A 27480-nucleotide genomic window follows, 5' to 3' on the forward strand; every position below is an offset into this window, starting at 1 on the left:
ATGACTTATACTCTAGAAGCGCGGTGCAGAATCATACTTAGACGCGTAAGTCCATAAGGTGTGCCTATCTTTGAGAGGCCATTATCAGCTACTTAGATTGCATCGCGTAGGTACAGTATTCATACATAATAATACGTCATATTATACAGATAGTAAATCTGCGGAATAAATGCAGTAGCGCAGAACGAAACCATTGAAAGTCGAGCTAAATTTGTAACTCTCGCGGTGTTTGTTGCTAAGTTAAATCAGATGGTTCTGCATCGCGCTCTAAATATATTACGTGATAGGTATTATTGAAGTTATTCTTCTTTTGGGGCGTTAAATTGAGAGCTTCGCGCGCACACCGTTACGTTGACTAGGCAACGAATTTATTGTTGTCAGCCATTTGCAATTCCTTACGTAAACAAACGGTTAAACGTCAGAGTGACAGTTGTTACTTTAAAAATAAAAACAACGAGAAATAATTATATAATTTGGTAATATAAGTTAAAGTGTATAGAAATAAAGCAACGGCGCTCCAATAAGCGGCCCTTTTTCTTGAGTGTGTAAGTTAACAAGATAATTAACAGCTAGTCGAAGAATCTAGGTTATCACACGTTTTGTTTTTGATTTGTTACGCCAAATAAGTATAACTTCTAACGCGCGTACATAAGTACACGCAACGATTTTTTTTATTTAGCTTCACTATTGTAGCCACCTGAAATGTAAGTACACCCTTTTCTTCGGTCATACCACTGCACTCCATCCAGTTCATGAGTGCAGAGTACAACTTGGGGTGCGATGCCGTTTCTACGGTGCCTTATGTCGGCCGAGACATCTGCCGCCGAGCGCGCAAGCAGAGTCGCCGAGGTGCTGCGGCCGAGGCCCCCACCTGCCGCGCGCACCTGGCGATGGGGGACGACCCCGGCCGCCGACACCTTTGGGGTCGCTAACTTCGCGACAAAACAATAACGCTCCTCGAGTCTTACCTACTGGCTCATTGTAGTCAGTATGTTGTCTTGTTTTTATCGTATGCTTGCAATTTGCCACAATTTAAAAATTAAACAACTAGTGTTTAGGTATTACGGTTACAGTCATGTAAATTGTACATAAAAGATTTCACCGTAGCACAGTTCACCGTGGGCTTTTTTATCGGAAAGAGATGATCATATACTATACGGTCTCCAATTTTATTAGATTTAATATGAACATTAATTCAATTTTCATAGTTGATTTTGGCAAAATTCATGAATTCAAGAATGAAAACCTAACCTAACAAATATTCCAGTATATTGGCTATTTTTAAAACGTGTTTGATGCTGGCTTCCTTCGAAGTGTAAGTAAACCGACAAGAACCGTGTTTTAGTTAGACATGAATTTTATGTCAGTACTATACGACCCAAAGAGGTCGGACGGTTTTTAATATACGGCTATATATTTCCGATACAACATTTCACGGTAAAGTGTGATACGACGAACTGCATACCTACGTACATGTTTCCGGACACGGTTCGCAACATAACATGAAGAATCAAAGGACGATCGCACACGACCCTGCTCGTAGACTTCTGGTACCACTAATTCTAATACAAAACTATATTTTTCTTTCACAAATATATGTGGTTTAAATACATATTAGCTGTTATAACGGTTATAATAAGGGTGCATATTCACAACTATTTATTTAGAATATTCTGACAATATTTTTTAATTAAATGTTTTCTCGTATTATCCTGGCAATGGAAGCTATTGATCGAAACTGAAACTGTAGTATTTGCATGAAATTCTTTAAATCACAAAATAATAATAACTCTATCTCCAATCTATTATTAACTACTGTCCTGCGGACGCAATTTCGTGCATTTTTTAAATGAATATTGAAAGTATTGCGAATTTATTTGTAAATATATGGAAAACTTGTTAATTATTTGCAGCTATTAAACTGGCTACTATAATTTAAGAATGTGCCTGATGTAAAATTATAGACAAATATTCCTTAAAATAACACTATAAGGTTGGCACCCAATCCCATCATTATTATTTTTTATCAATGCCAAGGAAAATGTCGTAAAAGTTATCCAAATTGCCAGAATGTTTTTTTAAAACCTTCCAATAAATCTTTTCCATGCTTTGCAAAATGGTCCCCTTTATTATAAGGAATTATGTACCTCATAATTTCTATATTGATGTAATAAAAAGTAATGATGATTCATGCCTTTCAGATCCACTGACTGCAGTTATATAAGATAGAATAAGTATATGCTCAGAATATCAGTCATATGCGACATTTCTTTTACCACGGGAAAAACTCGGCTACAAATCGCAGTCCTCAGTTCCCAATGAATACGACAAAATATTCATCAGAATCACCACCGCCTTGCGCTACAAAGAATTTTCCAGGGTTTTTGCAAGGCGGTTTCATAGGCCCTGAATTCAAATTAGCAATACCCGATGCGGGTAGAAGAATTGTTTTCAATAAAACATATACTCTCAGCCGGCACAATTTTCATTTGACTAGCATCAAGTAGAGTAGTTTGCGTGCCAAAGTCCTTAAAGAAACTTCGATAGTTAATGCGAGGTATCCATGGCATCTAGATAATATAATATAATATGTACGCACATACAACTTGATTAATAATTATTTTTTAATGAGTTATACCGATGACAGTTCATTTGTTTTGTTCATGTGACATTGACTTCAAAATAATATTTTAAAAATTGAAACTGCGCAAAAGACTTTTTTATGTAAGCCATACAAACTTTTGGGTTCACTTTTCTGATATAAAATATCATAAGCATCTAATGTCTATACTATATAATTGCAGTGTGCGTAATATATTCAAATACACTTGTAGCAACATCCGGCGAGAGTCATTATATTCTACCATTGCATAAACATAATATAATATAATGTTTAAATCTATTCACGATAAAAATATGATTCATAACACTTTGCCCCCGGATGTACGAAAAAAAATATATAATAAAAAAAAATATTGCCATAGATTAAATTTAAATCGACAAAAGAATCGTGGTGACGTAGGGCGGTGTTCGGTAAAATAATATTTACGTTTTATTATGCAAGTCTTATAAAAAATCCTTTGACGTAACACCCAAGCGATTCTTATCTCACCTTGGCAAGGCCGTTGAGTTTCCTTTGGCTTCTTACAAAGAGCTTTTTTGTATTGTAAACGTTCATTCAGACGGAAGAATACGCTGTCCAAATTTAAAATAAAACATACAATAATAATATTATGTTTTAATGTATATATTATGAATATGGTAACATTACATTATATATAACATTGTTTTATTTATGAAAGGGAAATCAATATTTCCCCTCCAATACAGAATGTTTTTTACGATGCTAAAAATAATATATTATTTTTTATTCAACCAATAATTCGCAAGATTTTAGAATGTAACATTATTTATTGAACATTCATAATTTGAAAATACCTCAGATATATACTTAATAAATAAAAAAATTAAAAATACGTCGTCGGTCGTCTAACCTAATTACGACGAAATTAGCTAACGTTCATTTATCTGAAAGTTTTTACATTTTTTTTTTCAAATATTGTTAAATTATTAGCCATACCTACTCATAATTAGTTGAAAGAAAACACGTGAATTTTATTCAGCTAGCGGGATTCGAGCCAGTTATCCATCAAATGCTCTAAATAAAATTATGTTTTATTTGTATAAATTAATTTATTTGCAACGTTAATAGCACTACTTATTTAATATAAGATTTATCTAACTAGGTATGTCAGACGTCAGTTGGAAACGCTTTAAAACTCATCAATACACTACCTGGATATAACGAAATTTACAGTCACGCAATATGTTTGTAATATGTGTATTGTATATTATTTTTTATAGATGCCTTATCATTCACTTACTTGCATTTTTAATAACTATCTGTTTTTTTTTTCGTTTTCAATATCCCGTATATGAGGTAATTAAAAAAAAATATTTTGTTCATAGTATTTTATTTAAGGTTTTGTATTATAAAGCTATGATATTGGTACATTCTAGTATAATCGGACGCAATCAAATTCAGCGCTCGAGTTTCCGTTCGCCTCTCTACCAACGTATTCCACTGTATAAAATGCAAAAACAAACAATGTCTTGTAATTATCATTATTTGTCAAATAAATTATCCAATATTTTAATCACCGCACAGATTTTCAGTTTATTACACTTTTGAAATCCACAGATTGTGTTTAATTGAACAATTAATAATTAAATATCCACATATTATAAACATGGTAAAAATAGTTTTCAAATATTTCGAAAATATTTATGAATTTGATAATTCGCAATGTTGGGTACAGATTTTGATTGTATCCGGTGAAACTGTTTTTTTTTTTTTTTAAATAAATACATATAATATATCGATACCATATTTAAATAGGGAAACAACACAAAAAATCTTGTCCCAAGATAAAAGCGTTTGAAATATTTGCAGAAATTCTCGATTTAATTAATTTAAAGCCTTGATTTTGAGGAAAATGTCTTATTTTAAATTTAGTTTAGTGGAATGCAATAATGCACAATAATATTGTATACTTTATTTAGAAATTAACCCAGACATTTCAGGATATAATTAAATTAATGATTAATCTCAGAAAGGGTTATTTGATTTTATGACACATTGACGAAATTTTTGACTCTTTTTTAGCTGAATTATAAAAAGATGACCTTTCTACACCTAACAGCATTATTAACTCAAAACCTTAAAATTTTAAATTGTTTCGTTATTAAAACTGGGTATCGATATATCTACATTGAACTATATTCTTTTTTGATTAAAGTAATTTATTTATCAGACCACATGTGAGGTAGAGAAATATAGCCCATGCCTCTTTGTATAAAAGATACTCAACCGATGACAATTTTATTGTTTCTCATCATAGTTTTGACAATGATATAAAAATTGAAATACCTAGCGATGTCGTTATATTAATTTAATTGAATATTATTGTATAAGTAAGTGTAGTATATACACAACTTAACTTAAAATATGTTACAAGCAACAAAAATGTATTTAAAAAATAATGTTTTTTTTAAGTTCGCGAAACAGTATCTTGCCACATGTAAGAATGTAATAAATTTTATATGCACGCAAGGTCGCCAATAAAACGCTGACTTCCTGTCTACCGACATAAGGAAACACTTGTTACTTTGAACAGTTTTCAAGTCTGGTGAATTCTACGCTAGCGTAACGTCATTAGTCGTTAACCACGTGGCATTTCACACATGCCTACATTCGTCTTAATTAAGTATGTATGCGTTTCTTAATCTAACTGTGTAGATAAGTTGATAACCAAAATGCAGTATATCGACTTGTAATTGTTTGCAAGTCATATTAAGAATATGTATCTCAAAATGAACATAACTTCTCATATTATATTTAGGTAAGTATACAATTATTGACATAACGCTTAAATAAAAATGCTGCCACATATTAATTATTGAAATATTTTATTATAGTTATCAGTAATGATGGTTGCTATAATAATTTTCACATGAATTAAAGAGATAGGTCCTTTTTTATCAATAATGTACAAGTAAACAAAGGGTTGGGTCACTGCTTCACATTCATAGAAATATTTTTATTATTTATTTTTTGTTTTATTCTATCTATAAAATTTAGATATATTTTTTTTTAATATTAATACATGAACATTGTATAGAATATAGATATTAATATACTTTTTCAATCTTTCGAAGTTTAGGTACAGTAAATTTTAACTTTCACCATTGCAAATGAAAAATGTAATTATTTTTAAATAATACTTTTATGGATTATCTCACATATTTACTTTTTATTGAGTAAAAATATATGTAAATTCTAATGGATTTAAGTTTTGTACTATTACATTTGAATCGTTTTTTGTGACCCGGATTTCGCCTTTCGGCATCTTCAGGCACTGTGTACACTCACCAAAAGGCAAATAAACACTGACTTTGCCTTTGTTGAGTGTACACAGTGCTGGAGATGCTGAAAGGCGAAACCCGGGTCGCAAAAAACTACTCAAATGGAATAGTACAAAACTTGAATCTATTAAAATTTAAATTAAAATTACATCAAGTACCTTCGGTCGATAGTGTTATTATTACAAATATATGTATTTGAGATCAAATTTTTTTCTTAAATGAAAAATATCAACGATATATTATACAATCTAATTTAAAATTATTTCAATTATAACTGAATTGTATGTAACATATATAAGGCTTCCTTCAAAGCCCTAACCTTGCTCATTATAATAAAACTTCGTTTAAAATATTTAGGAATTATGTATTAATATTTTAAATATAAAAATGCATTACTGTATTAACACATCAAAATGCAGAGAGTGTGTTGGATTGGCCTGGTACATGGAATGCAAGAATATCTAATAACAATGCGGGTTATGATTATGTATTTACATTTGCTATTTTTAAGAACTCTAAACTTTTAAATTTGTGATTTTTTTTTCAAATATAATTTTAGTTCTCAAGGCTTCTTAGCTATATTTTATTTTTTGAATAAAAATTAATTAATGTCTCAATGAATAAATACCATAATAAAATAACTCACTTCCGGATAACCGGAAATCTATTTAAAATTGTTTAAAAAGCTTGTAAATAATACAATAGCAACATATTTCATCCCCTACCGTATTCAATGAAGGCCAATAATGATATAATTATTTATTTATGACTCCTTGAGATATTGTTACCTTGTAGAGCTTTCATTGGTAAAGATGCGGGTTCTCTTAAAAGCTCCTTTTGGAGAGGTTTGTGCTTTCGTCATTATTATTACTATTTGTGGGAAGATTTGTTATACTTTAATAAGTTTAGTGAGCTTTTTGTATAACATGGGGGATAGTCATCCTGCCATTTGTGAAATCATATGGCATACAACACGGCTTTATAAGTAATAAGTGGCAATTACTCTTGCTTGAATATTGAGGGTTCTTGCCACAAGATATTAACAAAGAAATTTTCAGAAAGTGTTTGATATTACTATTTTAATAAAATATAAAGTTTGGTAATGTCGAAGCTTTGCTTAAAGGTGATTCATATTTACAATTATCAAATAATTATAATGAGAAGTAAAATTAGGTGGGTACCTATAATTGTTTTAATATTTAGAATGATGCTTTTTTTTGAAGTTATACTTCTTTTGGGCGAGAGTGAAATTGAGAGCTGCGCGCGCACACCATTACAAAAGTGCGCAACAGTATGAATCAGCTGCGAATTAGATTGTATTAGTTTGTATACAGCTGCAGTAAGCTGTATACAAACGCAAGTTTGATAGTAGAATTGTTCCATTGCCTAAGCAACGAATTTAATATTGTCGGCCATTTGCAATACCTTACGTAAACAAACGATTAAACGTCAAAGTGACAGTTGTTTCTTTAAAAATAAAAGAAATAATTATATAATTTAGTAATATAAGTTAAAGTGTATAGAAATAAACCAACGGTGCTCCAATAAGCGGCCCTTTTTCTTCGGTGTGTAATTTAACAAGATAATTAAGAGCTAGCCGAAGAATCTAGGTTATCACAAGTGTTGTTTTTGTTTGTTACGCCAAATAAGTAGGTATAACTTCTAACGCGCCTACATAAGTACACACACCGGTTTTTATTATTAAGTTTAACTTAATAAAATCATGATGATGATTAAAATGTTTATTTTGCATTACAGTTAGTTACATCTAAAATCTAATGAATCCTGTAGGTACCTACCTTACTAAAAGGGACACAACCAGGCATCTCCGTCTATTCATACTAATTTAACTATTTCGTAAACAAATCAAAATAGGTAGATGAATGTGTTTGACACATCAAATTCATCTACATATCCACATGGGTGCATATTGCAAATCTGCGCTAATGTTTTCAAATAATTGTTTGTCCTGTTCTTTTCACGTGTCGGCACGTGTTCATTCAAAATGATACCACATATTTGCGTCGCATATTGTGTGCGGCTGAAAAATTTGCGTTCGTGTATTTGACCTATTCTGCTAACGTGTCCACTTTAATATTGAAATGTTCTATGTGAAAGGTATGTGGCAATACAGATTATATAACGTATATATTTTGGTCAAATGATAATATAGATGTTGTAATGTTAAAACTAAGGCAGTACATAGTTTTTTTTCTGAAGAGTTTTTAAAAATAGTATTAATTTTAAATTCTATAAATAATTTCAACCTAACCTAACCTAACGTGACCACTTTAATATTGAAATGTTCTTTGTGAAAGTTATTTAGCAATACAGATTATAGAACGTATATATTTTGGTTAAACGATAATAAAGATGTTGTTATGTCAAAACTAAGGCAGTAAATAGTTTTTTCTAAAGAGTTTTTAAAAATAGTACTTATTTTAAATTCTATAAATAATTTCAAGAGAGTCATATGTTTTTAAACACACTGCACATTATTTCCGATTTAATAATTAGATCGTTAAGTGTTAAAAGAGATATTTCTAGTAGGCACTGTACTTTATTTTCTTTTGTTGGTTAAGTTTTAATGCCCATATCCATTGCCATCAAGATGTTGATTCAAAATAGGGACCGTCTGTGGCGACGGGGAAAAAACCACGAAGACACATTTTTTATTCACAAAGCTTTTTTATGTAATGTTGTATAATATTATATTTTTATTTGTGATATTTTTACCGAAATATAAATTCAAAAACAATTGTTTATATTCAGTATATTTAAAAAAAACATTTTATGAATACCCACATTTGAATGAATTTTAACGATTTTAATTATAACGCGATGGATTTTTTTTGTCGTCAGAATTGTTTCTTATTATGTATGGTTAATAACGAATGCTGAATTCTTATATCTTGAGTAACATTTATTGAATAAAAAAATAGACTCCATTAAGAAAAAAACTAGAAACCCATTAATTTTGACAACATCAAAAACTAAAATGGTAAAATAAATTATGTAATGTTACAACTCCTTCGCTTTCCATAGTTTGTAGAGATAGCGTTGCAATCGCTATATACATAACTATAAACATGCCACAAAAGCGTGAAGTTCTATAGTTTTGACAGAAAATTTAACGTACTGTCGAAAAAATGTCAAAGTGTAAAAACTGTGAACTAATAAGCCCTTCCTGTTTTTAACCGTACTTCGACTGCAGCGAGTTCCAGTTATCGACGAGTTGTCCATGTATTAAAACTGTGAACTAACAAGCCTTTCCTATTTAGTTAATCGCACTTCGACTCCAGCGACTTCCGGTTATTGCCTAGATTTTCTTGTCGGACAGTAGTTAAAGCGATGCCGAGTGAGAGAAAACGATGCAATAGGCTTAATGTAAGAGCAATCGGAAATAATAACGGTAACAGTAATTAAAATTACCCTTTGTAGGTAATTCGTGCACAGTAAAATAAATCGCAATTTGCGCGAATTCAAGGTTAAGGCTATACTTCAGCTGGGGCATTGTCTAACTAAAACGATCGTGACTACGCGATGCGAAGATTGTGCAAATGACGCGTGCAGAACAAAACATAATTTGTCATAAAAAGTCAACATACGTCCATTTAATATATTCATTGACATGTTTTCTTGTTTCAAGTAAATGGGTAACGTTTTTTAGTCATCTTTACACGATTTAAGAATTAATTCCGCCGTCGCCATCACAAAACAAATTGACGTGTTCACAGCTCGACTTTCATTTTCCGATTGCCAGCCAGTCCAAAATTTCGTCGCACCTATAGTTGAAAATTATTTGCCGTTTCATTGAAGTACCATCTTAAGTTGTTTCACTATGACTATAATATTATACATATTAGTTAATAAAAAAACTTTTTGTAGAGTACGAATTCATATAATATGTATTATAGTATATTACATACTTACATAATTTGTAAATACCTCATGCATATACATAGTAGAAAAATACATTTTGGCGCGAATCCAGCAGATACAGGTTCAAATGTTCTACAAAATGATTTTTTCTAGTGTGTATATCGTCTCTGTTCTGGTAGAACACACTAACTGGAGAATATTAGTTTTGAGTTATTTGACTCTGAAGTTTTTAAAATGTTTGAAATGGTCTATAATGTGAGTTTATTAAGTAATCGTAAAAAGGATGACTTTAAAATAAAGACTGTTTATTTATTAAGAAGGTTTCCAGACGGTAAAGTTTGAAATAAGGAACATTTTGGTATAACTAAATCAATATGTCATTTTTTCGAATTAGTGTCTTCTGCCAGAACAGTGACGATATGCATGAGATGTTTTCAAATTATGTATATCCAATATATATAATGTTATATTCACAAATCGTGTGTCTTATTCGTTGAATAAAAGAAATGGTTTATTATATTATTGAATATTACGTCTAAACATTGATTTAAGCTGCTTACCCCAAGTGCGCGCGACATTTGTTCAAACAAACATGGCATATTGAGTCTTAAACGCTTAATATGTTCACCCAGTTTTCTTACAAAGTCGTGCGGGTATGTGGGATCATTGAAATATAAATAAATAATTAGCAACAATAGTTGGCTGCACTTCGCGATACCAGGTGGCATGCGTATCGATATTTTTTTTTATATAGGTACGAATATTTATTATGCCCGATGATTTCTTTGAAGAAATCTTGAAAAGGTGTACGCGCTTCGAGAATTTTATTAACAAACAGGTCATGGAAGCTAATTATTATGATTATATTTATACAAGTAAGATGATACACGATACAATGGTTTTCAATGTGAATTGTTGGTAATCATCTTTAAGTTTACATTATAAATTCACAGAACTGAACCAGGATCAAAGACGATATTTTTATTCATTAATTGATACACACCTATCACTTCTATCGGCGTCTAGCTAATTAAAAAATATTTCATTACATCGATAGTATACTATATACTGTCCTCTGGGTTTCTTTATCCTGAGTATTAGTTGTCCATCATGATACGAATCATAAGTGACGGTATCTTTTTCTTTTATTACGTACCTAGAATATACGTTTTATAGCACTTTTTTGCATTCTTTACTATTATACTGATACGCCTCTTTGCCTGATTACCACGCATAAAATTAGATCAATGATATTTACTTGTATTAATATATGTGGTATTAAATAAATAGACAGATGATAATATGTAAAAGAATTTTTTTTTGGAATATATTACATCATTTTCACCCTAGAGCCTGGGTGTAAAGTTATGAAGCTTATTATACTCTACCTACGTAGGTAAAAGTATAACACCTTCAAACAATGGCAAGTAAAATTAACTACGTACATTTTTGTTACTCTATATTCTATTATGTAATAGCGATATCCCACGAACTCGTCCACGTGACATATGGAAATAAAACGTAGACAGATATACAGCATTAATAAATAGACTGTTTTTATTTAACTTCTTAAAAATCAACGAGGCAGACGTTGGTGAGACCACCACTCGTAAGGAATTGTTGCTAATGCGTTACTTTGAAAAGGTTTTATTATATCTTCGAAACTTTTTGATATATCAATATAAAACTATGGTTACATTAGTATTAGTAATATAATTTATAAACTATGCAAGTTTCATCAATATTGGTGAAGTAGTTTAACAGAACAAATGAAATTTTAAAATGTATACTAAGAACTAGTATTTTGTGAAAAAAACATGTTTTTTTAACAATAAAATTTGGCTAGCGACGTTTGTTACAATTAGGATAGTAATGTAAATTACCTTAATTGATTAATCAGATTGGGTCAAGATCGACGGATCTATAACTTAGAGGCGAAAGCAATCACCCGAAAAATGAAACACATGAATTCAAGTCTCATTCGTTTCAACTTTTTCTCTAATTTATAGAATTAGAGAAAAGCTTCTGAGGATTTTCAAAAATTATATTTTTCAATATGTAATAAAAAATCTAACATTCTTAAAAATTATATATAATCAATATTGCATAAATAAGTAAATACATAATAACTACATTCTGTGTTAAGTATTATGAAATTAGGAGACCCTGATCAAAAGGGGAATCATTTGAAATCATAAACAAACACTTTAAAAATTGTTAAAACTACCGTTTTATTAAATGTATATTATATACCTAAATTGAAATTCTTAGTGTATTTTAGTATCTATATTCAATATAAACAATATCCACACGTTAGAAATACATATATATAATATATATATATATATATACCTACCTAAGTAAATCCTTTTCTACCTGAGTGAAAGCTGCCAGGTACAAATAATATGTTACATTTACTTTAACGATTACATTGTAATATAAGCATATTATCTTCAAATATTTCGCAAAATAATATAATATATTATTATATTATGCATCCCGAATAACCTCTTCTATTTTTTTCGTCTTGATCAATCATCTTTTCAATGATGATTTCGGTTTCTTGAGACACATCACACATGCCGCAAGCTGCAACTCATGAGTGAATAAAAACGGTTTTGCAATACATATTTTAATACATACTCTTCAAAATCGAAAGGTGTTTCTATTAGGTATATGATATTTTGAGATCTATCATGCGATCATATATATTACGATTTAAGATCCCGGATTTTAATTTAATTTACTTTTGATTGAAAATACGTAACCACGTTTTAGAAGTGTGTCATCGTGATCATTATGAATTGGGATCGATCCACTTCTGGACGAACGCCTCCCCTAGCTGCCTCCACTATCTCACTCTCTTTTCTCAGTTTCTAGTTTGCTGCCACGTACATCCACCGATCTTTATATCTTAGTTCGCCTAGCCAGTGGGTTTTAGGGCGTCCCTGTAGGCGTTTAGTGCCCCTTGAGTACCACTTTATGACGATTGTTCAGCGGTTGTCCACTCCCCGAGCGACATGTCCAGCACATTCTCAGTTCGTCCGCTTATTACATCGCAGACTTTCATCCATTTGTTAATTTTGTGATATTTATGCGTTATGCCCAACATGCACATTTCCATGTCAAGTAAATATTTAGTTGGTGCTTAATTTATATAATCACTGCGGCCGATTAAATCCATGATGAATCAGGAACATTATAAACTGTCACTGGAAACCAGCACTTACTTAATTACCGATATACCTATTATTAATTATTATATTATGTTTTACTGTTTGACCGATTCACTGCGGAGCATTTAAGTACCACATTTAAATAACATGCTAATTATATATAATGGCCCCCTAATCAGGACACAACAGCTGTGGCGTTCGCACTGTAAGGATTTATTGTTTAAATAAATGACGATATACAAATATTAAAAATAAAAGTTTCATGACGTCATAAATTGATCGAATAGCCAAAATAATCACATTAGTGGAAATAGAAACATCACGACTTACAAGTATTATACTTATACATTATCATAGTTGGTATTGATAATAGTGTGACAAATGGAAACAAATTTCGAACTAAAATACATGTATTAGTTTCATATAGTTCCGAATAACTAACGCAGTTAATAAACATTCTCAAATTATAGCTTTATAACGCTATTTTTAAGCTTTAAGTTTTATAAAACTGTCAGAGGGAATAATCATATAAAATTTATGATACTCTGCACGTTTATATTAAATTTTTCTGTTGTTTGTAGATATTAATGAATGAACTATTTATATAATTATTGTATTTAAATATTTTTCAATAATATCTTTTTTCTTTTTATTTCAGGTGGACTGCAATACGTTATCGCTTAAATGACCAACACGGGAAAGAAGAAAGGTAAAATATATTTGTGTATATAAATATATTTAAAACGCCAAACTTTTAACTCGAATATATTATATATTTGTATATTATAAAAATATAAGTGTGAATGGTGTGTGAACGACAAACTTTTTAGAAATACCTATTTTAAAAAGCAATAAACTATTTTTCAAGATATCTAAACACATTATATCTTATATGTGAATATTATAATTTATTTATAAACCAATAAATCAACCACTAATAATTACAAGATAAAAAAACTTTTTATATACGACGTTTTTAAATTTTCTGTTGAATCATATAAACTTGACTTGACTAGCTTAAACGATCAAAAAAAATTGTACTTGATATAAATAATTCTGAAATGTCATTTTGACATGTCATATTGATTTCCATAGTAACTCACGTATATATTATTAATTTAGTTGCTGGGACCCCAGACCCCTAGCAACCAATAATGGTGTCGAAATAACTTTTCATACAAAACAGAATTAACATGAATACAATTCTACTTAAAGGTGGCTAAAATGCATTGGCATCGTGTTCTGATATATTCTAAAAGTGTCAAATGTCTAGCTAGTCGAGAAGTTAGTTAAACATCGATTGCAAGATTTGTACCGGACAAAGAACCACACTGGACAAATAAGAATACGAGCTAAGAAAAACGTTGTAAAATGATTTGTTTTTCAATGAGTTAGTTTTTTTAAATATCGTCAAACGGTCATCGTATAATGAGCCAACTCTTGAATTTGTCTCTCTGCATCGGATAGATGATGTCAGTCTGAATATAAACAAAATTTGAATTATTCAACTGCGCGACATTAATGATCTCCAATCTACGATTGTTATCGCACTAAGTATATGACGATAAATTGAACTTTTATGACGCGACTAGCTTTAAAGTTTTCATAAAAAAGCACTAGAATTTTCTATGACATAAACTCAACATGCATTTATACGTAAATTGGTAAAGCATAAGCTTATCTAACGATAATCTTAAAAAGAAATAAATAAAATAATACCTACATAAATGTTAGATTTTGACTATATGATCAAGTAAAAAAAATAATTCGCAGTAAATTTTTAATAATTTTGTAACCAAAAAAAGACGTCACATTTTTATCTTAAATAGTTTTTTTTCCAATTCCACGTGTCATATATTATATTAGTTGTAAAAAAATTACTTAGTGGTTATCTACTGGTGAATTGATTAGTTAATATATTTAGTTATCTTAGTGGGTATAAACAGAAAGGTAGGAAAGTATAACATTTCAATTTAATCAGTAATATCTACCGACCTTGTACATTTTCACTGGTAGAACTGAATAAAGTCCCAGTATTGAGTTAACGAAAAGCATCGCTGCATTTTCCTAATTTCAATAGAGTTTTTGCGATGTGGTCAGCACTCGACATTACTATAGGCATATAGTTGGTATATTTGTGCAAAAAGCATCCACCCCACAAGAACATAAATTGATTTTTTTTTAAACTCGTATTTAGGTATTCGTAATTAGCTGGGGTTCGATGTTTTTTTAGAAAGCGTAATAGCAGATTGTTTCTATTTGCAAAATTCTGAAAATTCTACTATACTTATTGCAGTGTAAAAATAAAGTCATATAAATACTATCATTAGCATTATTTAAATCCAGTGGTAACTTTGTGCAAAATTCTAAAATTAAAATTTTAAATTTTTATTTTTATTTTAACATTTTATAAATCTACTGCATAATATAGTCTCTATGGGATACTTAAACCGCATTATTTGTTTTGGATTTAAACAATAAATACGTTAAATACATTTGTAAGGAGGCACAATAAACTTAATCAAAAATTCATAACTTCGTAACTAAAAAGTTTTTTAAACGATTTTTTTACCAATAACATATTCACTTGATTGGTTCTCAAAATCACATAATCCCATATTGGGTAAAGTAGTTTTCCCAGTAAACTACTGACCCAAGTACTATTCCGTGCTGATATTTTTATGAACTACGCATCTGAAATGTTGTCAAATTCCGGCAATAATGACAACTTGTTTTTGAATTTTAAACAAGACAATAACATTGTAAGATTGATCCAAATTGTAGTTTTGATTTATTTGTATTGGTCAATAATTTTATTAACATACAAAATCTTACTTATCGGCTTTGAAGTCACATCTATCTTAGGTACAGTAATTATTGTACATATTAAAAATACCCGTTGATTTAAAATTGTTTCTTATAATTAAGTAATATAACGCTTATTATTAAACTATTGTAAGAATAAATTGTGCTAAAATAATGCTTAAATTAATAAACGAATACCAACAATATTGATTTGTGGCCGTATGTATGAGATTCCTAAATTCTTTATAAGCTATTTAACCGATTTTCCACCATGTAGCGTATAGCACTGTTTGTGACGTAAGCGATCTGACGTCACACGTCATTCAAAATGGCTGTTTCATCTGTCACTTTTTAATAATGGATTCCGTACAGCAAACACGTATATGAACAGCTATGTAGCAGACATTTGTTGCTGTATTGGTGCCATTGATGGATTCATTATTTAAATTATTATGATATAACTTGAAGCGATCAATCGGATCAATTAAAAATATCAAGAAGCGTTACCGGCAAAAACTGTATATATTTCCATATGGAAATGTTTACTGGGAATTCTCTATCCTTTCGTACAGTAGAATTATAAAATAAATGTGATACAATAACTGATAAATTATTTAAGGTTCATAATAATTATTCATTTATAATTATTAAATGTATATGGTACCGTTCGCACACTTTCAGACACATTTACTATTTCAAAATTTTAAATTAATGGTTGGGAAATGAAATTTTATAAGTTTGTCATTATATGGACCCCATGACACATAATGACGTCACTAAACAATGGATTACATTTGTACTCATGCATGCAAACGAGCAGTATTTAGTTTATAAAGTATTTGGGAATCTCATGCATACGACCATTGGTCTGAACAATAATGTTATTTCATGGTTTTTTATTTTGTGAAAAAATGTGGGTTGGTTGCTTTTCGTTTAAATACATCCAATTAAGGGTAGATAAAAGTGCCACGTCCATGTGATGTGCAGTTGTATGTACAGGACAGACGGATGAGTTTTTAAGAGGGGGTGCAGGCTCTCTCACTAACACACGTGAAATGTACAGGCAATCAATCGAGGAGGCTTCACAGCAATTCACCCGTCATTACGACGTTTTGTTTATCATCCATGTTCATGCGTTCGTTCTTGATGATTTCATATATACCTATATATGTACAGTTAGCGCATTTTTGTAGTCTCCCGATAAGTCATAATATTCACGTGTTCGCGAAAGCGCGAGTTTAAAATGCATCAGTAAAATCTTTATTTTCTAATCAATCCTCGATTTATTATACTGAACATAAAACTATTAGCTAATAATAAAATAATTATATTTATTCCTGAAAATTGTATTATTATCGGATCCCGATTCGTCTTTTCGGTCTTCACAATGGCCCAAGTCAGGCAAATGTTCGCGTTCTTTGTTGCGCGTTAAAACACCGATACTGTGTCGATAAACAGCAAATATTTACGACAACGCGTATGCCACCCACTTCACAATGGTAGGCACTACGCGACAACTAACATTTGCATGACTCGGGCCATTGCTGTAATTTTAAACATATAAATAAGTTATATAATATGTACAACGGTTTTGTAACACAAACGTAAGAAAACAATATTTCTCTCATGTTTAAATTTAATTATCTTAAAAAGTAGATCAACGACACCCATATGTATTTCTATATAGATATAATGCCCAAGTTAGGTTACTAAAATATCACTGTTTACATCCGTCAAAGAGGAACCAAAAAATGAATTTTTCATTACTTAAACCGATTCACTGCGGAGCATTTAATTACTTTTTAATTATCACATTTAAATAACATGCTAATTATATCTAATGTCCCCTTAATCAGGACATAACAGCTGTGGCGTTTGCGCTGTAAGGAGCTACAGTTTTAAACCATAAAAAATCTATTTAATTAGAATTACAGGCTGACATTGATTACAATAGTTTTTTTCAGTTGTACCTACGCCATTTATTAAGGCAATAGTTATATTCATTTTATCTTTGCGAAAGTAGGAATCTGTTGTACCGTACGGATTAATCAAATATTACCATTATTTTCATAATATCATAATCACCCATAGTGAATGTATCCCATAGCATAGTGCCATATTCTCCTAAATATTTCTGTATAAAATAAAATAATAATATCATTTTCATATAAATATTAAATACAAATCTTTTTTTCATCACAGTTAACTGTGTAAAAGCTAGGTAGTTACTAGGAACTGATTATTATCAAAATAAAAATCGCTGTATGTTAAGAACTGAAAAATACATTTTTTTATATAACATATTAATCGCCATTGTTTTTATGCGCTTATTATTTCACCTACGCACATCGCCGTAAATTTCCACCGCCCCCAAATGCCACCCTACCCGGAGGCTGTCGGCTTTCGCGCCCCCATTGCGCCCACCCGGAAAACGCCGCCACCCTCTCACTCGACCGCTCGAAATATTGAAAAAAAATATCGAGGGCGGGCAGCGAGAGTTCATGAATTCACCAGTGCCCGGGGCCCGCTGATTTTTTCATTGGACACCGTCGGCACTTTTGGCTTTCAGGACTCTAAATATTTTAACATCTGAATTTTCACGCGCTGGCTTGTCCCAGTTTTCCACCAACCCCTCACTAACGCCGGAGTGAGCCTTTTCGAGTATGTGATAAAATTCGGGATAATTTTTGCTACGTTTGAGATAAAGTTGTGAACATAAACACACATATCTAACAAATTGACATGTCGCCTGATGAATAGGAAAAAGTTTCTTTCACAAATCAACGGATAAAATGATTCCTCCCTTTCCTGCAACAATATTTTTACTAAATTTGACGTTTACTCTGTAATAATGACTGGAAATTTATGATTAGTTCTTTATGTTGTGGAACTCAGCCCCAATACACTTGATATTTGGTACATAGATGCTAATTACTGTAGCAATACATTATATTAAAATGTGGCGATTCAGTTCTCAAAAGATGTTCTTCTGAAGATAATAAATATATAACATACATAATTTTTAAAAACACTTCTGAGACACTATATTATAACCAACAGAAAAAAATCTTTTTGAATAAAATAGACGCAGGAATGAAACTTGCATCTGAATACGTGTATTAATTAAGGCGCTAAGTACCAAAAACAAAAAAACTGAAATTTTAATAGAAAAGTGTTCTACATACTAACGCTAATAACTTCAACTATGGTCTAAGTGCCTCAAGCAAGTCAAAAAAATACAGCAAAATATTTAAACCTGTCCGAAAAGGTCCGTTGGCCTGTTTTATTTATAATGGTGTAAATAGCACTACAGTGGTCAACCTCATTCAATATAAAATGGCTGGCGATGGTGTGTTGACACTTTCGAGTTCTTAATACCTAAAATTATAGAAGCTGCCGTGATTGCTTCACACTGTAAAACCACATTTTTCAAAAGGTCTGCTTCATGAAATTTTACTGCAATGACTCGGTATTTTGTAACTACAGGCAATACTACTTTTTGGTACTTAGAGCCTTAATTAATAAACGTATTCCTCTTGGGTTTCGCGCCCACGCACACAGACCTCTATGCTAAAGGTACCATACTTAATTATGACAAATTTTAACTGATTACTCTTATAATACTTTAATATAATGCTTTCTCAATTGAGCTAATATTGGATATCGGCTTTTGTATTTTAAATCAAAGTAGGTATTACTTTAATTACTTACCAACGTCATGGATTACTCCAAGATATTTTAGTGTTGTAGCTTCTTTGAACTTGCTAATAATTTTTAATCAAGTACTTTTTTTATTCAACGAATAATTCATAAGATTTAAGAATGTAACATTCTTATTACTGAACACATATATTCTGCCGTAGTATTGATCTATGTGTCCCTAATAAATATCTTAGAAATCAGGAGCATCAGTTGTTTGTTCTCCCAAAGTGCAGAACTGAAATGCCACTGGTGATGCTAATTGGGAGGGCAATAACTTTGTTCAACCAAATCGCTTTATATGTTGATTTATTCCACCTACGTGAGGATGAATATAGGTGAACGTTGTTTTATATATTTTTATAGAGGCCCTAGTTAGTTCATTTTGCGTACTTTCATTTAATTTATTTTGGTTTCATTTACTCTTTTACTATGCTTTGAAAGTCTTGAATTTATAATTTATAAAGATCACTATATGTAAATAAACAAATTCGGATTTGAATTTAAAAAAGAAACTTACTTTTTCGTTAATGAAACTGACATGATCTGAAATTAAGTGAAATTGTTTGTTCCATTTGGAAAACATGATGGTCGTTAATTTTATTTTCGAGATAATCGAACTTAAAAATGTCATTAGTGCATGCCATTATTTTGCGCATGTGATGAACGAAAGGTACCTATAGATTCTGGCGAGGAATGAAGACGGCCAAGGGGTGGAGTCTAGTGATAATATATTGTATTATTATAAAATAATTCTAATATACCTGCTTGCTGTAGATTATTACATATATCGTATTTGTAGAATGATATCCTGATAGCATTTAAGCCGATCGAATTTCAAATAGTACCATCATTGCGCAATCAATACTCAGAATTTCCATTTAAATGTAAAATCACGAACACATCTGCATCTGGTTTTATCTCAAAAGCAGACAGATACGAACAACAATTCTGCCAAAATTGCATATACTTTCTATAAATGCACAGGGATAACCGAAACACTGTGTATTTAAATATAAATATTATGCATTCTTAAAAAATGGTTGATTATTAACAAATTCTTATATACATATAAATTATTTACAATAATCATTGGTACGTCGCAGAATATTTCAGGAATACTATATCTTGAAAATATTTTATTTTACTCATTACATAAACATTGTTTTTTTTCCTTGTGGAAATACATTAGTCAAAAATGGCAAAGAAAATTACTCATCTACAACGATGGATTAAAGATTGATTTACATTAAAAATGTATTTTAATCATTATAAATTTTATTCTATAGAATCGATCAGCAAATTTTTCTCTTAGTTTACAGTAGTGATGACAATTCTATGCACAGTTTCCATACTATGGCCCCCACATCCTGAAACGGGCCACCAGGCAGTGTGACGCTTGAGGTCACTGAAGTAAAATTAAGAGTGTATTTATTGCAATATTTTGTATATTTTTGTTGTCGAGAAACCAGATATAATAATCAAAAATTGTATCGTTCAACCAAATATTTGAAAATGTTAATATTATTGAAGAAAAATTGCACGCAGGTGACTTTTTTACTTTTAGAATATTTTTTTACTGTGTGATTATCTCACTTATCTGGTCGACCCACCACGTCAGGCCCTTAGGCTAGAGCTCTGTCGGTTCCTCTTGTGGAGGCCTTGTGCCATACCGTCGCTGTAGGATTGGTTTGTCAAATAGAACAAATGTCAAATGTTCAGGAGTATAAAAACAAATTTGATTATCCTAAATTTAAATACATGAAGGTATTTAAATTGTTATTTTTGCAGCATATGAATGCTGTTTTCATTACAAAGCAATTTAAAGAAAAGGATGGTTCTGGTCCATTTAGATACAAAAAATCATTCTGCATTCAAAGATCGATTTAGACAAAAACGGATATTCGACAAACCAATACTATAGCGACGATACATTGACGACGATGATTGATGATTATGAAAATATAGAGCAAAATAAAAAGTTTTACTTCCATGGTGAATGCTCGAAAAACATACGCATTTTTATGTAGATACTCTTTCGGATATTCCTGTGTTTGGCTTATCGAATAGGTTTGTCGGAGTACGGAAAAGCTCTCAAAATACGTACACGTTATATCTACGTCACGAAGTACGTAAATACTACGTAAACTGAGCTAAGCCTTACTCGAATCTGAGTACGTCAGTCGCATGGTACTCGACGCAGGCATAGTTTTGAGTTCATTCTATGAACAACTAATACAGAAAGTCTTTGAATTTGGGTATACTTTTTATATGATTAGTACTTATTCGATCGTTTAATTTCTGACTTTGGCTTTTGTTGTATTTTATTTAAACACGTATAGTATTTAAAATCAATTAAAATATTTAAAAATCGTTTAATCAATCGTCCTAATAATAAATTCAATTCAGCTAGTACTCTCTTGGATAAAAAGCAGAAGACACAAAAATAATCGATGTGGGTTAAGTTGTTATTATAGTATGCTGCACGTCACGTACTGTCACGTGATGTCACAGTAAGCTGCCGCTACGGGAAAAGAGTGTGTAATATGGTTTTTCTTGGTGCTTAAAATGTTTTCAGACTGATGCTCTCATCCCGTAGTACATTTTGAACATTTAAACGAACATTGTCAGTTAGCAAAATCTGCAGAAATCACCAGAACAACAATGAGGTCACCTCACGTTGTACCGCACTGCATCGACATATGCGCGCAATGAACGTTTTTTATCATTTTCTACATGCCTACACATTTTCGACTCGTGTCAAATCTTTGTTTTTCGCGATTGGCACTATGTATTTTCTATAAGAATGTTGTCTATTATCTATGGTTTGCAGGTTGGGTTCTGTTCAAAATATTCTGCAAAATGACGAAACCATAGACTAAATGTGTCGCCATAACAGCTTGACAATACGCGGCGTACATCTCAATATAATCACAACTTTACCGTTTACGTATGGCTATAAGAATGGACAATTCTCGGCTGCGGAGAAATATGTGATACACTTATATACGTGCTGAAGAATATAATACATTATTTTCAATATTTACCTCCATATCTTAATATAGATTAAAGTTTGTCATGAAAACGAAACGCGCATTCAATATTGATAATAATTGAGGATATCAGTTGGGTTTTGTATTTTTTGTGTTTTATGACATGACTTGGTATATATATGGCGACTGGACTTCGCATTTACACATTATTAATCTGTTCTGTGGTATGGCGTATTGGTGAAGTTTCTACATTAGTTTATCTTGTTTCGTACTATGTAGTACCAATTGATTTTTTTATACGAGTCATAATAAATAATTAATTCTAACTATTTATATACTATACAATTATTGGTTTCTAATCGTAATCGTATTTGTATGATACTATAGGCATGTTTTGGATGTTTCTATACAACATATTACTTATATTAATTTTAATATACTTTCAATTTATTCTGATTTTTTTACAGATTTCAATAGGTAGATATACCTACATACACATATACAGTGCTTATGATAAATTGTTTAAAAATACAAGTACCTATACGCTGACGTGGAAATAAGACGTTGGTTGCACTTTGTATTTCAAATTCGAAATCAAATTTAAATTCAAATTCATTTATTTTACATAAAATGAACATAACAAATTATAAATTTAAAGCGTTCACGACATGACATAAAATAAGTGTTAATATTTTTTTAAATAAAAATACATAGAAATGTGAGTATGGAGCGACTTTCTCTGAAAAAATGATCAGAAAAGACCGACACTGAATATCGTATTTATTTACGATGGGAGCTCCCATTTTGGTTTTCTCCTGGTATCTAAAGAGCTCTGATTAATAACAATCAAACGGGTAATGTTAGAGCTTAAAAAAATTCACCATAATAATGCGTTAGTTAGTATTATTATTATAACAGTAGATGCATGTATATTTTTAATGCTTCTGTTTATTTTGCATGGCAACACAGCGGCCATAATGAATGTATCATTGTTGAACGAATAGCGAAAATTCGCATAATTTTCAATTACGAATGAAAGTGCATTAACAAAGTCCTATCGGGGGCGTCAGATAAACGAAAGCCTCTGTTCAAAACGGGGGGGGGGGTCGAGGCGAATATGGGGTTTATTGGGGGAGTTTGTCCGTTCACTTTATTCGTTAATACGTAGCTTCGTTATAACGGGGATGAGATATATATATAGACATATACGTACATATGTACATATATATTCGCGGGCTTTCCGTGCGCTGGTCAGATCCGCCGCTGTCCTGTACATGTTTTGCAACGTGGAAATACGTAGTATTTTAAAGGTAAATCAATTTTCATTGGAGCTTTCTAAATGATCGTAAATTAAATTAACCTAATCATTTATTTTTAACAAACTATGTCAATAAAATAGATATATTTTTAATAATATAAGTATCAAAGGAGTTATAATAAAAATAGTGGCTATATCTAAATATTATTGAGCCAAAAAATGTAATTTGTATATATTTTTCTTATAGAGATGACAAAGGAGAAATTATAATATATTCTCATAATAGGAAAAAAAGTATTCTATTATAGACAGAATGATGAAAAATCAACGTGATTGCTACTGAATATATTGTAGTAGTGGGTAATAATAAAACTTTGTGCTCTCATTCTGGCGCCGTTGTCCGGCGTCAAGTTGTTTTAAGCACGCAGAAAAATATGTGCATTAATTTTGTCAAAACCTTCAATATTCTATCTTAAGTAAAGTATAGGTGAATATTAACAATAAAAAAATATATTCCCGAATAGTACCATGTTACTCAAACCTCTGACAATTCTAATTGCCAAAATATAATAATTGTTGTATTATTTTGAAGACAATTAATTTAATTTATGGTTGCATATTTTTATAAAAAAAACATGAATATGCATATCTCTTCTTATTTTAGAATTTTTATATTATCCAAACATAGTAGGTATATTATATTATAATAATATTCATGTCCGGAAATTTTTACGTAAGAAGTTCGCCGTATCACACTTCATCATGAAATGTTTTATCGGAAATATATGGTCGTATATTAATGACCGTCCAACTTCTTTGGGTCGTATAATACTGAGATAAATTCATGTCCAAATAAAACACGGCTCTTGTCAGTTTACAGGAAGCCAGTGGCAAACAATTTTTGAAAATATAGCCGATATACTGGATTATTTGTTAGTTTATGTTATATTACGTTACGTTAGGTTTTTATTCTTGAATTCATGAATTTTGCCAAAGTCGACTATGAAAATTGAATTAATGTTCATATTTAATCTAATAAAATTGGAGAGTAGAGTATACGGTCATCTATTTCCGACAGAAAGCTCTAGGCTAACTGTTCCACGGGGAAATGTTTCACGTACACTTTACATGTAAACAATATATTAAGTAGGTATATGTTTAACGAATTGTATTTTTTATGTATTAAACTATGTCTACCGCACTAAAACTGAGATTAATAATAAACACTTGATTAAATAAGTGTCATATAGACGGTCATTTTCAGCCAATTAGACTGCACTGACGCACACCTACCCAAGCCGATATCTCATATAACTCGAGTCTGTATTTTTCCAGACAGGCCCGATCAGACATTAGCTGTTCCAACCTATTGCACTTCCTTTGTATGCAAACTCCAGATTAGCTTTTCAAAATTTACTTTTCAATCTGTCACTAGCTTTTTTTTTTTTAACTATTCATGAATTTTATCTATATTCTCACTAAATATTTTTTATATCTGTAAGCTGTGATCCTATTATCTAGCTAAATAAAATTTACTTTATAAGAATTTTATACTATTTAAAAAAAATCGTTTTAAGTGACTTACATTTCTCTATTCTCCATCTTCTGCATCAATGTAAGTTTATCTAAATACATTGATTTTATATAATATACTATAAGTAGAATAGAGCCAAATATATTCATATAGTGATTCCCATGATACACTTAAATAGTACTGTCTTAAAGCCAGTGGATCGAAAAACTTAAAGTAATTAAGTTTAATATAAATTGAACATAATAAATTTAAAAACACTTATGAGAAAATATATTATAACCAATAGAATTTTTTTTTTTTTTTAAGTAAGACACCCGACAGGAATCGAACCTACAACTCTCGTGTTTTACGCCTATTCACATATACCACTATATGCTATAGGCGCCATAATTAATATGGCTCTCTGAAGCGCTTTCCAAATTGAGTTACTATTGGCGATTGGTTTTTGTATTTTAAATCAAAGTAGATATTACTTTAATTACTAACCGACGTCATGGATCACCCCAAGATTTTTTGTTGTAACTTACTTGAACTTGCTAATAATTTTTAATTAACTATTTTTTAGACAATTTTAGATTCACAAGATTTAAAAATGTACGTTATAGTTATTATTCAATAGAAATCAATATAAAATATGTGAAACTAGATAAAGAGGCCTTCATACAGCAGTGAATATACTCTGGTTATTAAAATTAAGTCATATTATACTTTATGAAGAAAGAATAAAAAAATAACACATAACTTTTTTAAAGTCAAAAAATAGCAATTTCACAATTTTGTTATGAATTTCTAAAAGAAAGACTGTCCTACTAAAATTTTATTGACGACTGTGTTTAATTTAATTATACGATTGTACGTATGTGTTTAGTGGAACACAAAAGTGGCGGGCTGTTTTGTCTGCGAGCTGGATTAAAACACAGACGAAACACACACAAAACTTTCGCAGTGGATAAATGCAATATGCAATCATATATTTGCTCAACAAAATGGAAGCGAAAAAATGCACTCTTGGTCGTAAAAAAACCACTACATATTTTCAAGTATTTTATATTTATATTGAAGCAGTACCTTTGTATTATGGTCTACCGTAGATGATTTATCTCGTAAGATATATTTACACGGTCAATTTAACTGATAACAACTAACTACGCTATCAATATTTTTTGTCGGTGATCAAAATAATCAAGTTAAGGTTAACCGAATATCCATCGTTAAATTAATGCAATACATGACGATTTGGCGTGACTGATTTGGCGACGACATCTGGACGTTATCTCAATTAAATGGACGGCAAGTCAGCGTCGGTTATCGTACGTTACAATTTGAAACAAAATACTTATAAAGTAGTTGTATAAATAACATTTGAAAGTAGAACGAAAAAATACGATTACAATATTATATGAGTTGCCTAGAGTCATGACTCACATATTCAAAAATCCTGAACTAACTTGCCATTGGTAATACCAATTGGGATAGCAATAACTGTATTCAATTAAATCGTTAAAATATTGATAATATATTACACTTACGTGTAAGTGAGTTTATGTGGACATTGTTTTTATAGGTTTTTAAGATACCTAGTGTCTATCTATCTCACTCGGTTTGCTTCCATTTACTAATAATTTTATATAAGAAACAAATATTTTTCTTCGTTTTTTATATCATAATTTTCTATTTTTCTCGTTTGACCACATCCGATCCCAATAGGATCATATGGGTTTCCACATAGTAGAGGTTTATTTTAACAGATTTTTGTTTTTACTAGAAATGGATGTTAGCCACTTGCTTAAGCTACTAGGTCCATACTCTGACTCCAACACAAATTGATAAACACTATTATTATATTAAAATTTGCCAGGCCCAGGATTCAAACCTGAGACCCACGGCATTATAAGCCGCTCGGTCATCGTGGGCGTCATAATAATATAATAAATATATTTGAATTGGAATTATTATTGCTGCTTATTCTATTAGATGCATTGTATAAAGGTCCTCCGCGCACGTTTTCAAGCATAGGTATTCTACGCAGCCAATATATCTCCCTGCAGCGCGGGCAGACAGGTTCCGATGCAGTTATGTGCAATATCTCGCTGCAGATAAATGCATACAAATAATAGTGCATATTATTTACGTAAAAGGGGAAAACCAGGCGGAGTGGGCCATGGAGCGCCCACACCTGATTTAATTTGCGCCCGATCTAGCGGGCAA

At 30.9% G+C, this 27480-nt stretch overlaps 1 protein-coding gene across 5 annotated transcripts in view; it reads left to right on the forward strand.

Annotated features, from left to right (window-relative positions):
* Positions 1-27480, forward strand: part of pros (homeobox protein prospero) — a 306677-nt gene that overhangs the window by 118442 nt on the left and 160755 nt on the right. For all 5 annotated transcript variants that reach the window (XM_085948168.1, XM_085948167.1, XM_085948169.1 and 2 more), the window contains exon 3: positions 13642-13692. The gene's annotated coding sequence lies outside the window, so the exon portion shown is untranslated. The remainder of the gene's footprint in view (positions 1-13641; positions 13693-27480) is intronic.

Source organism: Rhyacophila brunnea, unplaced genomic scaffold (assembly GCF_057557595.1).
Source record: "Rhyacophila brunnea isolate RB1 unplaced genomic scaffold, BYU_Rbru_1.0 scaffold_20, whole genome shotgun sequence".
NCBI lineage: Eukaryota > Metazoa > Arthropoda > Insecta > Trichoptera > Rhyacophilidae > Rhyacophila > Rhyacophila brunnea.